The sequence below is a fragment of the Benincasa hispida genome, chromosome 3, assembly GCF_009727055.1.
Source record: "Benincasa hispida cultivar B227 chromosome 3, ASM972705v1, whole genome shotgun sequence".
Classification (NCBI taxonomy): Eukaryota; Viridiplantae; Streptophyta; class Magnoliopsida; order Cucurbitales; family Cucurbitaceae; genus Benincasa; species Benincasa hispida.
In genome coordinates this window covers 42,331,773-42,345,124 of record NC_052351.1, presented here as the reverse complement: position 1 = coordinate 42,345,124, position 13,352 = coordinate 42,331,773, and positions in this window count along the sequence as shown.

Genomic DNA, 13,352 nt, shown 5'->3' with positions numbered 1-13,352 from the left:
TCGTCTCGGAGCATCGTAATGTCCTGCCCTAGCGTCGTGATACTACGGAGGAGAACTTTGTTTGCTGCATCGTAGCGTCGTGATGCTACGGCACAGCGTCTCGATGCTACTGTACAGTCGCCTACAGTACAGATTCGATCTTCTTGGAATCTCATCTGAATTGAGCCCCATTTTAACTAGAATGTCATCGGGAATAGCAAAAACGACTCAATACATCAAATTTACAGACTCGATAACATTTAATGTCTAAAACAACAAGCCCTTACAAACCAAATTTTTAAATGAATCAAGATCACTTCGTCTGTGGCAATTTACAACTTCTTGTAACAACTACAGAGTGGGCCGCATCTGATAGTGTTACCAGGATAAGACACCCAACCTTATTCGTATACTATAGATCATTTGGACTATTTACTCGTACCTGATTCACTCGTATGTCTCCACATAAAGTTCAAGTACTCATGTAATAGTTATGGATCTTTTAGTTTATTGGATTTATTTCTAAAACAAAATAAGAAATTCATACATTCAATGAAACTTTATTGAATCAAACTCAATAACAACTTTATTGATTTGCATAATGAGTTTATTATTTGCAAACTATGAGTTTTAGGACATAAAACCCAACAAACTCCCACTTAGATTAAAACTCCAGTGGTAACATACATAGGAATATATAATGCTGAGTTTTTGAGTTTTATGGAGAAATACAATAAACTACGGTATCACATACCCATGGTTTACCTTTAGGTATCACATACCCATCCTTAGGTAATACCCATGGGTTTTTCTCCCACTTGCCCTAGGTTATACAACCTGTAGTTCTAGTCTCACTAGGTGATCCTCAAACACTTTAGCCGAGAGGATCTCTATAAACATTTTAGTATACTATGGATTTCTCATTAAACTATATAGGGAATGCATCTTATTTACATAACTCTTTGTTTCTTGATATCGTCACCGAAATTTGGCAATTGTGTTTCCACTCAAATTATTGCTAGGCTGACATACATTCCTCCCACTACCTCAAGGTACCCTCAACTCTTTGAGTAAGATGCATTTGACTTATCTGAACAAATTTTGTTACAAATCAACTTTGATCAATAACTCTTATTAATATACATTTGCTTTTATGGAATACAAATAATACATGGTGATCTCGTATATTTTTCCAGAAAATTTGGTATTTTGTCAACACAAAGACTTGATTTTTATCTTCTTGAAAAATATACTACTTTTGGATTGCCCATAGATAGGCATCTCTTTTGAACAATATTTCAACACTTAAGGGTTCGATAGTAACACAAGTGTCGATCTTTTCTCTAGATTTCTTAATTATGTAAACATCTTTACTTATCATAAACAACTTTTATAAATTCTTCACATCTTATATGGAGTTTCAGAAAATACCTTAAAATTGGAATGATGTTCAAAACAATTAAGGCAACTAGGTGTAGAGAGTTTTTACTGAATTTCATGTTCTATCAAAATAGCCCTAGAAATCTCAAACTCTCTATTTTCTTTACTTTGATCCAATTGAAGTATTTCGGATTTGTTTTACCTAACAAGTTTTATACACTTTGAACTCTTCAAGTGTTCTAAACTTATTATTTAGGTTAAATAACTATTTGTCTTTATTGATTTCCAGCCGTTTTTAAATATCTAAATATTTGCAAATGACTTTTAACTTGGTTGGTTCTAACAGAAGTCAATAGGGTAGAACAAATACAACTTTTGCTAATGAATATTTCATTTATAACAAAAGGTTTATACAATATGTTCTATACAAAAGATAAAATAATTTTCATTACAATAACAAAAGTAAACAAGTTTATCTTTCAACAAAAACTGCATCTCCCACTGGTTGTTCTAAGAAATTCTCCCTTGTTCAAACTTTGTAGTTTACAAGGAACTAGTTTCCCTATCTTGCTTTCTCTACTCTTTTCTTCCAAGATATTGTGGGCAGTTTCACTTCCAGTACCCTTCTTCTCTGTAGTGGAAACATTTTCCTTTATCTACAACTTTTATCTTTCTTTTTTTGCCAGTAGGTTTCTTTTTCCCTTCCCTTTGTTCTTCTTTACTGGAATACTCTTACTCATTGAAGAAGAAGCAATATTAGGCCTTTTAGAAGACAATCCTTTTTTATCTGTAGTAGTAACATTTACCTCTGGCTCCAGTCCTTTTACTCTCATCATGCTTTGGTAAGCCTAAAGCTCATTGAGAAGTATAGTCAAGTTATACTCTATTTTACTCATCAGTACGTTCGTACAGATATGCAAAAAACTCTTCGGAAGAGATTCAAGAATAAAAACAACTTGATCCTTCACATCAACGACAATACCGTTTACTTCTGCCACGTTGAAATGGACCATCATGTCCAAGACATGTTCTGTAACAGAGGCCCCTTCTTTTATACGACAGTTGTAAACATATTTGATTTCATCATGCCTCAGGGAGAATGATGGTTGTCCAAACATTCCATGCAGAGATTACATAATCTCCTTGGCAGTACTCATGCTCTCATGTTTCTTGGCCAATACATCAAATATGCTAGCAAAAATATAGGCACGGGCTTTCTCGTTAGCCCTGATCCATCTATCGTATGCATCACAAACATTTGAATTTGTATTTGAGCTAGGAACGGGAGGACATTCCTTTGTTAAAAAAAACCTCAGGTCATCTATCACCAGTATTGTATTTAAGTTTGATTTCCATGTAGCATAGTTATAGTTGGGGTTGATGCCCTAAATCTTGTAGGGTTCTATAGTTTGTAAACCTTGTATGAACAAACTCTTATGTGATTAATAATATATTGTATTTTTATTCATTTTGTCTATAAAATATGTGATTTTTAGTTGAATTAACCACAAACTAATAAAATAACTTCCAAGGTTATCGTTGTAACTTAAACATGTATGTGGAGACATACAAGTGGATCATGTTTAAGTGATAACCTAAATGGTCTGTAGTATATAGATAAGGTTGGGTACTTTATCTTGGTGACACTATGGGTATGGCCTGCTTTGTAGGTGTTACAATTGTTGTAAAGTGCTATAAATGATCTGATCCTAATCATTCATGTATTAGACATGCAAGTAGGGATATTCTATACAAAGGAGTTTATATAAGATCGGACCACAAAATATTTAGTCTCATTATATAACACCGTTCATAACAGAGACTTTCATTTCACTAGGATGACCATAGGTAACATGACCTAAATCCTAAGTGAGTTATGAACTTCTGCCTATAAGGGCGGTCTTTTGATTTTTATGGGTGAGAGTGGCCAGATGTCGACTCAACAAGCCTACCATTTTCGGGATTCACCTAATTGAGGAGCTGAGAACTCAACTACATAAGATGGAATTCACTCCTTCCCTGAAGCAGGGGTAAGTAAATAAATTGCTCCCTTAAGGGCTTATTCGGGGTCTTGAACAATGTTGCGCCACACCCCCTCCTTGCCAGGAAGGGTTTAGTCATAGTAGGACTATGATCTATTGTTCATTAAAGGGATCAGTGGTACTTAAGGAGTTAGATGTAACTACAGTGGTAAAACGATATTTTCGCCTAGTTGTTCTTACGAGCAATTTGTGAAGAGTCATTGTACTGTTGATTAGTTATATTCAATGGATACAGAAATATATCTATAGTGTGAAGAGTGCAGCTGTCGGCCTTTAGTGGAGTGTCTGACAGTTAACGGATGGTGGATAATGTAATTAAAGAGTTTAATTAATTATTTATGTACCATTGGAGCTTCAAGCTACAGATTTATAACGTCCCCTTGGTAGCTTAAAAGGATTTAGTTGAGAATTAATTTTTGGGTTAATTTGAATTGTTCAAATTAATAAGAGGCAATTTATTATATATGATTCAATTATATGTGATATAATGTATTTAGTACATTATAGTTTAATTTTGAGGAAATAACTATTTGAATGAGATTCAAATATATTTTATATGCATGAGATTCATAGTTGTTAAATTTAATGTGAATATGATGTATCCTAAATGTCACAAAATAGAGAAAAGAAACTATAGTCTATATTATATGTGATACAATATTAAAACTATAGGTTATGTGTTATATTTGATCTAACATATAGTTTAATATAAATATAATATGATAAGTTAGTTGTCATATTTATTTATATTATTTTATTATTTTGAATAACAAATTCCTATTTTCTCTCTAACCACCTTAGTGGATGATTATTTGGTTTTGTGGCAAAAATAAAGGATTAAAAGAAAATGGTTTTTTCTTCTTCCTTCTAAGACTTAACGTGAAACACTATACGATTCAAGTTCATTGTCTATACGATAGAGTTTTCACAAAATCGTTTTGTGTTATACAATCTTCATCTTCCTCCAAACTCAAACAAACCCTCCTAACCAAAATAGTCAGAGCCCACCACTCCTGGGTTCTCACCCTGAGAATATCAAAGATTCATTGTGGTTGTGTCTTCTTTTGGTTTGAAAAGTTCTTGAAGAAAGTCTTCAAGGGTTACTGTGTTCGAGTTCATGACTGTTAGAGGGAATTACAAGAAGAAAGGTTCTTCAAAGGTGATATCTCTTGAATCTTTTTTCCTTGTAAAAAGCATGTTGTAATTTTTTTATGAATGCATATCTTGAATGTTTACTGTAAATTTAGTTAAATGGAATTTGGACGATCCGCTTCCGCTTAAGGATCTCTATAAAATGAGTTCCTTCAGTTATCCCTGGTAAGTTTATCAGAAGCCAATAGTTGTACTAAAGAATTCGTCATTCTGAAATTTATCAATAAATTGCTTTTAAACCCAATCATGTTTTAGCAAAGTAATAAAGTACCCAAATTTTGTTATTTTTGCAACGATACTATAGTGAGTTAGAATAAGTGCTACTGAGGGGCAGTCAAATACTCTTTCACTAAAGCAAGATATTCTTGACTAAATACTATCTCCAGAATAACTCATATTCCAGTAGTCATTTAGCTACCATTTTTTCTCAGAACTTACTATCACTTTAGTAATTCCATAAGTGTAACCCTCCATTTTTAGACCTCAGAGGTCGGCCCTAATGATGCTACTGAATTAGAAAGTCAAGGTTGAAAAACGACCTAAGAAATCCTATCCATTTCTGGAGTTTGATTTGTTCCGAATCCTATGTTACAACCCTCCGAGGGGATAGCCGTCGTTAAACGACTAGCAAGGCCGACATAAAGACGACAAATAGGCGTAACATATGAATCTCACGGTCCAAACAAACGGAAGAGACTGCAGGACACGTTGGCACATATCCTTCACTTACTTACTATGAACTACTTCCCCCATTCACCTTGATCTTGACCCATACAAGCACTTTCAGAATAGGACAGTCGAGGTATAATTGACACGAAGCGTTGTATGGACCTCATGGTGTGAACTTTCTAGGGACGTGAGACTTGAAATCAATATATCATATATTTGATTTTACATTCAAGAACTTCCCTTCATTCACCTTAATCTTGATCCCATGCACACACTTTTCAAATGGAGCAGTGAAGGTATAATCGGCACAAAGTGTTGCTCACGATGTGAACATCTTAAGACGTGAGATTTAAAAGCAAAACTTCACTTTTGATTTCACTGTGAACAACCTCCCTATTCCCAACACTTTTTGAATGAAGCAGTCAAGGTATAATCGACATGAAGTGAAACATGAATCTTGATGTGAACTCTTAGGGACGCGAGAGCTAAAAATAACATATCCTATATGTTATTAATCTCTCACTGAAGCATTCTATCCACTGAAGTGTTCTAACAGCATATCATATATGTTATTAAACTCCCACTAAAGTGTCCTAACATTTGTTTAGGTATATTCTTTACTTAGGTTTATTCCGGCTAATTAAACAACTTAAGTCTAGGTGTTTATCCAAGTATAACGTTTATATTTGGATTTAACCTATGATGTCTAGGTGATAAACCAGTCTTAAAACCTCACACTACTCACTTGCTCATAAAACCGGTTAACAACGCTCAAATAATCGGTCATAATTCCCAGGTAGGAGGTGTTCCGTAAACCGTCAACTCAAGATCCCCCTAGCCTTAGATAGGATTATATACCGGTTGAGTTTATAACCATATTTTACAATATGTTGACCTATTTTTAACTATTAAAGTAGGTGGTTAACTTGCGTAAGCATGCAACTTATCTTTATTGTGGATTTTAAATATCTAACCCAATTTTATAACAACTTAAAAAATTTTAGACATGATAAGCATCCATAACATACATCAAAGACATTCAACATTTAATATAACATTTATATTAAAACATTTGAAACCTTATACATGCAAACTTTATATTATAACACTTTATAACATACTTTTGATGCATGTAACATGCTTCTTATGGTGGGATTTTAAATTTACATAGTACACTTTATGCACATAGAAGATTTATTTGATTACAACATACATCACATGCATAAATAATTAAGCATAAACTAATATGGTTTTAGTTTTGGCATTTTCAAGCAAACAAAGGTCTAATTATTACAAAATTCAGCAAAACCCAGCTCTAAAACACTTCTGGATTGCTCAACCGCCTTGAACCGGACCCGACCCTCTTGAACTGGACCTCCAATGCTCAAAATTGGGCTAAACTGAGCAAAAATCATCGAGTACCATCAAGCATCGAGTATGCCCTCAAGCATCGAGTATACCATCGTGCATTAAATATTTCACAAAATACCATCAAGTACCATCGAGTATGGCCTCTTGCATCAAGTATTTCACAAAATACCATCAAGTATAAGCATCAAGTACTATCGAGTATGGCATCGTGCATCGAGTATTTCACAAAATACCATCAAGTATGCCATAAAGTACCAGTATGTCATTATGCATCGAGTATTTCATAAAATACCATCGAGTATGAGCATCGAGTATAAGAATCGAGTACCATTGAGTATGGCATCGTGCATGTGTATTTCACAAAATACCATCAAGTTGTTCATCGATTATGGCATCGTGCATCTAGTATGTCACAAAATACCATCGAGTATTGGGTAGTGGCTGAAAATCCAGTTCCTACTGCTTGACCTTCTTCACTTCTTTCTTCAATTACATTCTAATTGCAACTCTAATACCTCCAATTGAATTAAAGACACTTAAACACACATTAAGGCTCATCAAACAAGAGCCAATTACTAGAATTACAACATAATTGAAGAGAAAACAATGTCAAAACTCAGAAAAACCATATCAGTTCATCATTTTCATACAACTTATGAAAAACACCCACCAAACCAAAATTAAACCGAATTGAATGCCTAAATAATGCTATGATACCAATTGTTAGAATACAGAAACAAGCAGTGGAAGAAAAACAAGATCATTAAGCATTCTAATTCATTAATTTTGGCTTCAAATTCAACATGTTCATAAACTAAAAAAAGAGTTTCAACACTAACCTTTGAAGTATCTCTTGAATCACGATCTTCAGCTGCAATTTCCTTTTCCTTTGGTTGTGAACCACCATAAGGTCTTCCCTACTATTCTCTTGGAGCCTTAGATTGAGTTGTGGGACTCAAAACAAGCTTGAATTAGGAAAAATGGAGGTGAAGAACTAGTTTTTCAGTAGTGTGAAGAACACTTCTTCAAATACTTTTTTTCAACAAAATTCAACTACTTGCATGCCTCATTTCCACTCAGAACTAAAGTTTATATTGCGTGACTTTGAAGCAACAAACCTTATGCATGAATTCTAGCTCAAGTTTGAGAATTTGAGCTGTAAAATTCCTAGAACCATGAATGAGCTACTAGGTTGAAGATGTGGGAAAATCCCACTTTGAGATTTTCTCTTTTTTTCATTTTTTATTTAATTTTAAAACTACTTACAAAATTAAATTTCAATTTCAGTTTTAATCTTAAAATTAAAACTGAAATTAATTTTACAAAAATTAATACAAAATTAATTTTTCTAATAATATTAATAATAACTAATTAAATAATTTAATTAATTCTAATTAATTTAATATCAAATATTAAATTAATTCAATAATAATTCCACCACTATTAATCCCTATTCATGGATTTAATATCTAAATCATATTTAAATATTAACCAATTCTCCAATTTCGTTTAATTCTAAAATTAAATGTGTAATTATATCACATATAATTACTAAGTTCCTTAATTCGTATTTGAACGATTTAAATTAACTTATCACGCTATTCTAAGGCTTATTCATTTGTGAGCTAGTAGGGGGACATAATGATCCGAGATTAATTGGCTAAACTCTTTACACTGAATTAACCCCCATTCGTAAACTATCAAGTCACTCTACTAAAGACCGTAGTTGAACTTCTCTTACTGTAGATATATTGTGCAACTCGATATAACCATAATTAGTAAGTTAACCCTTCACAGGTTGTTCGCAATAACGACTAGGTCAAAAGGTTGTTTTACCCCTAAGATTACCTCTTGTTCCTTAAGTCCCACTGATCCTCTAATGAAAATTGGTTTGTTATCCAATCATTAAACTGAGTCCCTCTCGGGCCAATGAGATGGTGAGGCCCTTGTTCAAGACCCGGAGTCAGCACTTCAGGGAACAACCACTCTACTATCCTTGGAAGCAGCTAGGAGTGAATTCTATCTTGCACCCAATGTCCTCACTATTTACCCAGTCTTACCCCTGAAATTGGAGGTTTATTGAGCAGACGCTGTTGAGCCAACCTTCACTTATGTAAATCTGAGGATAATCTAGAATAAACAGGAGTTCATTGTTAGCTCAGGATTAAGGTCAAGTTACCTAGGTCATCATTTTGACATAGTCAGTCTTTTACAGTACATAGTATAATAAAGTAAGAGTGACTTATTTCTTGGTCCGATCTTGTGCAAACTCATTAAACATGACGCCCCCACTCCTCATGTCACTGCATGTACGAATCAAGATCACTTCGCCTATAGCATTTTACATCTCCTTATAACTAAAGGAACTCTGATCGAATAGCATCCATGAGCGCATTCAGATCTTTCTGATTTCATTGTGACCGATATACAATAAATACATTCCAACATATAGTTATGCAAATAAACACTAATTAACGGCATGCTTCGATAAATAAAATACAAGGGAATGAGTTCTCATATCAGTTGAAGACTCTCTTCAAATGTCGAACTCAAAAGTAGCAGAAGAACCTCTACGTGAACTCTATCGCCCAGTAAATCAGTCGACTGCGGCAGAACGATCATCTACACGAACAGCAGCAACTCAAACAAGCACGAACAAGAAAACAGTAGGGACGACACCACCAGTTGAAGCCCTTGGTATTATCGGAGTGAGAATCCAAAGTGTGGACTTTGGTGAATTTGGTAGAGGTAGGAGAAAACACAGATCGTGTAGACGATAAGCAAGTGGGAGAGAAAGAGCTATCGTATAACAGGGATGTTTATCGTTTAGATGAAGCTACACGATCATGAAGGTTTTACTAAAAGATTGTTTAATAAAAGGAAGACGATCGTTTAGAAAACACGGTACGCTATGCGATCGTTTAAGAAAGTTAAGAGATCGTTTAGGGAAAGGCGTGCGATCGTTTAGATGCTGATGTGCGATCGTTTAGACGATGACATACTATCGTATAGGCTCTCAAGCTAGGCAATCATTTACGTTTCCACACCGATTGTGAGTTTTTCAAACTTTTTGCAAAATGAAACCAGTTTTCATTTTTTTCATCGGTTACATAACCGAATGCGGCTGCTCCCACTAACGACGATTGAGGAGAATAATACGGCCAATTATCTCATAGTTAATCAATTTAATAATAAATGAATATAATCATATTATATTCTTACCCTATAGTTTGATATCACATATCTACTTATAGTAATTTCTCCTTCACTTGATATAAATCATATTTATATCTAATTTACTCCAAAATAATGTATCTCATACATTTAGCCAATTATATCATAATAATTAACCAGTTCAATTATATCATATATAATCGAATTACCTCTTGTCAATTTGAACATTTCAAACTGACCCAAATACTGATTCTCAACTTTATCCCAACTACTTAAGGGACCTAATGAACTTGTGGCTCGAAGCTCCAACGGTCCGTGAATAGCTGACTAAACTCTTTAGCCACGAGATCCACCATCTGTTAACTATCAGGCATTCCACTAAAGGCCAACAGGTGAACTCTTCTTACCACAGATATAACCAATCATGAGTATGATGACCCTTCACGGATGCTCATGAGTACAGTTAGGCCAATTTACCGATTTTCCCCTGTAGTTACATCTCACATTCTTCAGTACCACCAATTCCTCTAATAAATAATACAACATAGTCCAACTATGTGTTAACAACTCTCGGGCCAAGAAAGGGTGTGTAGTGCCACATCGTTCAAGCCTTGGAATCAACCCTTAAAGGAGCTATCTATCTACTTACCCCTGCTTCGAGAATGGAGTGAATTCCATCTTGTGTAACTGAGTTCCCAACTCCCAAATGAATAGAATATCGTTTACATACAATACTAGGAAAACTACTAAACTATTGATGATTTTCTTATAGACACAAGGCTCATCAACGTTTTGGTCAAAGCCATACGATTTGATCACAGTATCAAACCAAATGTTCCAAGATCAAGACGCCTATTTCAGGCCATAAATTGATCGATTCAGTTTGCAAACAATTTGCTCTTGATGGGTTATGAATCCCCGGGTTGCACCATATAAATTGTCTCCTCAAGATTACCATTCACAAAGGTAGTCTTGACGTCCATTTGCCATATCTCATAGTCATAATATGAGGCAATGGACAGGAGAATGCGGATAGACTTTAATATGGCAACAGGCGAGAAAGTCTCCTCATAGTCGACTCCCTCCACTTGGTAAAACCCTTTTCCTCAAGTCTAGCCTTGAAGGTTTGTACCTTCCCATCAGCAGCCCATTTCCTCTTGTAGATCCATTTACAACCTATAGGTTTAACCCCATCAGGTTGATCTACAAGATCTCTTATTGAGTTGAAGTACATAGACTTCATCTTGAGATCCATGGCTTTAACCCATTCTTCCCGGTCAACATCCTATGTTGCCTTCTGATAAGACAACCGATCCTCAACCTCGTCATCGGCTAACATAGCTAGGATTTCAGTGAAACCCATATAGAAAACAGGCGGGTTTGCAACCCTCCCACTACCTCGAGGTTCCCTCAACTCTTAAGGCGGTTTTGACCTACCAGATGAACTTCCATCAACAACTCTTGTTGATGGAGCAGGCCTTTCAAAAACTCTTGTTTAAGTTTCAGTAGTTTCGTTGGAAAGTTCACGCAACACGATCTTACTACGTGGACTATGCTCCCTCATATGATCCTCCTTAAGAAAGGTAACATTCGTTGACATAAACACTCTATTTTCCTTAGGATCATAAAAGTAACCTTCTCTTGTACCTTTGGGGTAGCATACAAGTAGGCACAACCTCGAACGTTGTTCCAATTTCTTTGGCTTAGCCTTAAGCACATCTGTTATGCAACCCCATATGCGGAAGTGACGTAAACTATCTTTACGCCCGTTCCAAAACTCCAAGGTTGTTCTAGCAACACTCTTGGAAGGAACACAATTAAGGATATGAGTTGTAGTCTCCACTGCAAAACCCAAAATGAATCTGGTAAGGAAGCATAACTCATCATCGTCTGAACCATGTCCAACAAGGTTCTTTTTCTCCTCTCTGATACACCATTCTGCTGAGGTGTACCTGGCACTGAAAGTTAGGAAAGCGATTCCATGTTCTATCATGTAGTCTTGGAACTCCGAATCCAAAAACTCTCCACCTCGATCTGATCAAAGTATTTTAATCCTTCTATCCAATGCATTTTCAACTTTAGCCTTGAACTCTTTGAAATTTTCAAAGGATTCTGACTTTCGTTGCATCAAATAAACATACCTATACCGAGAGTAATCATTAGTAAAAGTGATGAAATACTCATAGCCTCCCCTGGCTCGCACATTCATTGGACCACAAAGGTCTGAATGCACTAACTCTAGAGGCTTTTTGGCTCGATTATCTTTTTCAGTAAAAAGGTCTTTTAGTCATCTTGCCTTCAAGGCATGACTTGCACACAGGTAAAGAATTTTTCTCTAACTAGCTTAGAAGTACATTCTTCACCAACCTCTCAATCCTATTAAGATTGATATGCCTTAATCGAAGGTGCCAAAGATGGGCATTTTCCTTGGGAGAAACCTTAATTCGTTTATTTTGAGTTACGAAAGTTTTAAACATTTCTATGTTATGGAGGGAATTTGTTGCTAATGGCCTTAGCACATACAAATTTTTTTCCAGTTTTTTTGAACAAATCTCAACACCATCTTTAAGAATAAACACTTTATTCAATTCATAATGAATAGTATATTTATATTCTATCAGACACTTTACAGAAATTAAGTTCCGCTTTAACTCGGGAACTACATACACATCATTCAAAATGATAAATTTATTCTGTAAAGTCAACTGGAGTCCTCTCACTACCACAGCTGAGACGACGTGCCCGGTGCCTATTCGCATCGTCATCTCTTCAGCCTCAAGCTGCCACTAGGATCTAATCTCTTGAAAAGAAGAACAAACATGATTAGTGGCCCTAGAGTTAATAATCCAAGCAGAATCATAATTCTCCGTTAAACAAGTTTCCAAAACTAGTAAATCATAGTTTCCAAGCCCTCTTCTTCTTCTTTATCCAGCGTGGACAATTCCGCTTCCAATGCCCATCCTAGTTACAATGGAAACACTTTCCTTTGTCAACCGATGCTAGTCGCCTACCCCGCTATGCGACAGGCTATGGGTTAGCAGGTGCCTTCCCCTTCCCCTTACCACCCTTATTCTTCTTCCATTTGGAAGTGTTAGAAGTAGAAGGTGCAGACTTTGTTCCTAAGGTCAAACCCCTATGGAACTTCTTTGATGATGAAGCAACATTTGCCTCACCAACCTTCTTCTCTTTACTTTTCAGCAAGGATTGGAATGTTTGCAACTCGTTGAGGAGAGTTGTAAGGGTATAGTCAACTTTGTTCAGTATAGCGTTACTGACAAAGTGGAAGAAGCTATCTGGCAACGAGTATAGAATGATGCTAACCTGGCTATCCTCATCGATGCGTGGCCCATTCATCAATGCCACATTGAAGTGGACCATCATGTTCAGAACATGTTCATGAACAGATGTGCCTTCCTCCATTTTGGAGTTGAAGATGCATTTCAGAGCTTCATGCCTGTCTCTTATACACATCTAGATGTGTATAAGAGACAGATATTAAAGTGGACCTTCATGTTCAGAACATGTTCATGAACAGATGTGGCTTCCTCCATTTTGGAGTTGAAGATGCATTTCAGAGCTTCATGC